Raw genomic sequence first — 4,482 nt, forward strand, 5'->3', positions numbered from 1 at the left:
TGGTTACGCACTAATGTCCCTAAAAAGTGGTTAGGGCTATGCGGCAACCAGCGACAAACCACTGCCCCTGGAGATAATGTGACCATCATGTGATGCCAAGGATTATGCCCACTTTCTTATGCTTAGAATATATGTGAGGAGCCCCCTAAACAGCCCATGCCAAACCCAGCAGCAACCCTCCAGAAAGAGATTGCTCAGTTGTTATGAAGAGATACAGCCACTTCATCAAAAAGAAGCCCTCTAATGGTGGTTTGAACACTATCGAAAGATATTATCGCAACCTGACACCAGCGACGATGGAGCAGAATGTTCAGCAGGGTGGTCTTAAAGAGGATGGTCACAACGTCACTGGTTTTGACGAGGAGCTCTGTGGCCATTTGGAAACGCTCAGCCTCTAATATTTACCGCAACTGATATCCCCTATTAAGGGCTCCAGCAGAGGCAACAAAACCTTGAGTAATGAAGCAACTGCTGGAAACAACTTCATCGGAATGGAAGATAGTGAAGAATCTATAATAGCTCCTAACTCACCAGTCTATGAAGAAATGCGGTTTCTAAAGGATCCAACTCCGGAGGCTATTGTCGTGCAACAGCTGTGAGAAAATTCCGACGCCAGTAGTGCCTCAATGGATCTCAGTGACTCTCAAGATTTCAGAACTGCTTTAGAGTCCCTCTAAAATGCTGAGGTTAGTAAAGATCCTTATAGTCACTTCCTTATATCGTGTATAAGGTTATATTTTAATTTTAACTAAACGTTTGTCTTTCTTTCTTTTTGGAACCATAGAGAGCATCAGCAAAAAGAGTCGGAGTAGAGGAGAAGTCGCCAGCAGTTAACGCCGTACATTTTTACTGCTTATGCTGTTCAAAACAGACTGAAAGTTCAACAATCCAAAAAAAGAGCCACCTAAGAAATGTGTTTGTACCTACAATATCACAGATTTTGAAAAGGAAGCCTCAGGTGTACCCTATGATGATATATGGCCTGTAAAGGTTTTGCTGCGATTGTTGTGAACACATGTCTTAAACGTGACTTCTATAACCTCTATTACGGCCATAAAATTAATGAACACGAGTATCTATACGTTTCATACACGTTAAGAACAATCTGTCATATCTGTATCTTTCTAGACCGGCACAAAGTATATAAACTGTTATGACTGGAGCATGGTTTGTCAGAGGAAAAGAAAAATGGCCACCCTGATATGAGTAACATCTTGTTGGCTACACTCAAAGGGATCCAATTTTCGTGCGAGCCAGGCTCAAAACTTGGCCGTATGGGAGGGCTGTGCACGCATTTTGTTCGAAGGATGGCAAAAAGAGCTGTAGAAAGGCGTATGTGTGATATTTATTTTAAAATTAAAATTAGACAATGAGTTGTCTCTTTAGCCCCACAAAAACAGTTTTTAAAATTATGAGCTCACATGGTATTGTGTCATTAATGTGTTATTTACCATTACATACTTACTCACTTTTTGGACAAGCATCAGAATGTCGGTGCACAAGACAATTCTGAGTTATGTCCAGGACATAAGAGCATCCACTTGATTTCAATGTCTGTGTCATCAAGAATAACATATCTATTTAGAATGTGCTTAAGGCACACAACATCCAAAGTAGCAAATGCGAAAAAAGAGAACTCAAATGGAATGTCAAAAGGCGATGGATGACGAAAATGATATACAATGATTAAATCCATAATTCTTAAAAGGACTGGACCAACTCATTTGGTCACAGTAGAGTAGATTTAATCTAATAGTAAATCCAAGAGATTGTAAACAGTCCAGCGGTCATGCTGGTGAAAGGAAACCAGATCAGTGTGTTCATGCAGATGCCAAATTTTACCCGCCTCGTCCCACCAGCATGCCGACTTGCATCACTTTCCGACTGATATTTTGTCCTGATGATGACTCTTGAAATAGTAATGGGTCGAAACGCCTCTGACGCCAAGATGTGACTCTAAGTGATGAGGAAACATTGTTTCTGTTTTGTGTTTCAGTTTTATCTGGAACCCTGCCCCTTGCAACTTCCCTCAGCCACTATTCATTTGTTTACACTTGTCATTGTAAATACTTGTAACACTGTTTGTGTAACCTTATGAGCGCCCTTATTGTTGTATATATATATTTTTTTGTATGTCTTTTTTGATAAATGAATTTCTTAAATCAAAAGGAATTATTTGTATATGGGCTTTGGGTGCGTTACTATTTTTCTAGGACCCCCTCTTTCTTATCTCTCGGTTATTTTCTCTTTCTTGATTAAGTTTTGCTACTTTATTCTTTTTCCATTTCTCAAGCTTTCTTTGTTTTAAGTGTTGTACTTGAACCACTGTTTACATTCCAAGCTTACTGTAAAGCATGGTCAGGACCCCTTGATCATCCTCATGGTTTTTACCCTAGCTTCACTGCAGTGGTCGATGCCATCAACAAATCTAAAGCCAGCATTGAAAGGGATTCAAATATTCAGCTAGCACTAGATAATGTTGAAAGGAAGGTGTTTCTTAAAAATGCAAGTTATGATACAGAGTTTAGCTATACTGGTAAAATGAGCAGGGTTTTAGGTACAGTACAACATATAAAAAGCCATGTAGAGCTGTACCCTACGTGCCCCGATATTAATGGAGGGTTCTATGCACTTTACGCGTATAGCGACATTGTAGAGCTGCAGAGGATCGGGTATAGTTACTCACCATTGTGAAGATGGGTCCTGGTGAAGGGGGAAAATAACACGATGATTAATATTCAATATATGAAACCTGATTACATAGCAATGTCTAAAAACCATTTTGACACTATACCGATCATGATCTTTAACGATTAGACTGATCTGATGTCCTTTTAACACGGGAAAGTTATTGGTAAGCTTCACTTAAGGCCGCAACGCGACAGCGAATAGTAAGAAGCCATCATGGTGATCATGAAAAAATAACGCGACCCCACTCTGTACAGAGACAGAGACACCAGGCCAGATATGTAGAGCGACCATTCTTTCAAGGGGCCCCTGTTATGTACAGGGCGGGATTGAGAGTTTTTTTTCCATAGTTTGTTTAGAAGAGCTAGACCACTACGTTAAATTGGCAGCCTCGGACAATGGCCAGGATGTGCATGCAGGAATCTGGGACTTCTGCTGTCCCCGAATGCATGAACAAACAAACCTAAGATGGAGCGGGTCTTGTGTGCAGGCCAAGCACAAGTATTAAAAGGAAGTGAAGGTCTTCGAGGCATAGGGGTCCACCGGCTCCCTATGAAAAAGGCGATCTTCAAAAAGCACTCACAAAAGAAGGTCTGTATGGCGAAAGAGAGGCTCGAAGACCATCACTTCCTTTTAACACTTGTCATTGGCCTGTACACAAGTCCCGATCCTTCTTGGGGTTGTTGGTTCATCCACCTGGATTTATGTGTACAAAACACTATAAACGGAAAACAGGGAGTAGTATTCATGCTATTGCCCCACGAGCAGGGGAACATGAGGCGCCTACTCACTGAGCGTAGTCTCAGCTTGCTTTTATCATTCCGCTATGATTATGGAGACTCCAGCTAATTTAACAACTCTGCGACATCACAGATGCTACAGTGGAAAAGAGCTGAGCGCAGTAGTCTGACACCAGGTTAAATGTCAATCTGAAGGTTTTCCTGTGGGAAGGTCTGAGTGAGTGAAAGATTGTGACGGCAAATAACAGGGGGCACATGTGTGCAGATGCATGACGCAAAATGATGGGGCCACCTGTAGAATGCAGTGAAGGGCCCCTGAGTCTTCCATATCTCACAGATATTTGTAGGTCTTGGACTGAATGAAGGACCCGCTGAAGGGTGGGCCCACTGTACACTGCAGCCACAGCATCGGCTTGTGTTACGCCCCTGGATGTGTGAGACAAGTTCAACACTAAGGGGCCGATTCCGATTTGGGTCGGAAGGGCTCTGAACTATGTTCGTAGCCCTTCCGACCGAATCGGTATGTTTCGGAGAGATTCCTTTCCGACCGAGGCATTCCGATGGGCTAGGTCGGAAAGGAATCCGACTCGGATTTCTGGATGGCCTATGACGGGCTCGGAGAGCCCATCTGCCATCCGATAATCCTCCAGTACTCCCCCGGTCGCCTCCTTACGACCGAGGGAGTACGATGGCAGGTTTTCCCTGCCTTTTCGTGCCGGTGTGTCCGGCACGAAAAGGCAGTCGGAAACTGTCTCTGGGGACCCCCAGCAGTTCCCCCATGGGTGTGAGGCCGCCGAATGGCAGCCTGGGGGCACCTATGGTGCCCCTCCGTTGATCCCTGCACCCGGTGGCAGGCACCTTGGGGTGCCGGCCACAGGGTGCAGGGTTGAACTGCACCCCTGCATTTCAGATTGCAAACATGCTTTCCGGTCGGAATGCATGCTTGCATTGTGAACCATACGAAAGCGACCGAACAAGGTTCGGTCGCATCATACTAGCAGGGCCGTAACCGACCGCAGCAGGTCGGTCGGTTACGGCTCCTGACTGATGTCAG

At 44.2% G+C, this 4,482-nt stretch overlaps 1 pseudogene; it reads left to right on the forward strand.

Moving 5' to 3' along the window:
- The first annotated feature begins 203 nt into the window (after nucleotides 1-203).
- On the forward strand, nucleotides 204-1,415 carry LOC144762524 (uncharacterized; annotated as a pseudogene).
- Nucleotides 1,416-4,482: the final 3,067 nt, after the last annotated feature.

The sequence above is a fragment of the Lissotriton helveticus genome, chromosome 6 (genome assembly GCF_964261635.1).
Source record: "Lissotriton helveticus chromosome 6, aLisHel1.1, whole genome shotgun sequence".
Lineage (NCBI taxonomy): Eukaryota > Metazoa > Chordata > Amphibia > Caudata > Salamandridae > Lissotriton > Lissotriton helveticus.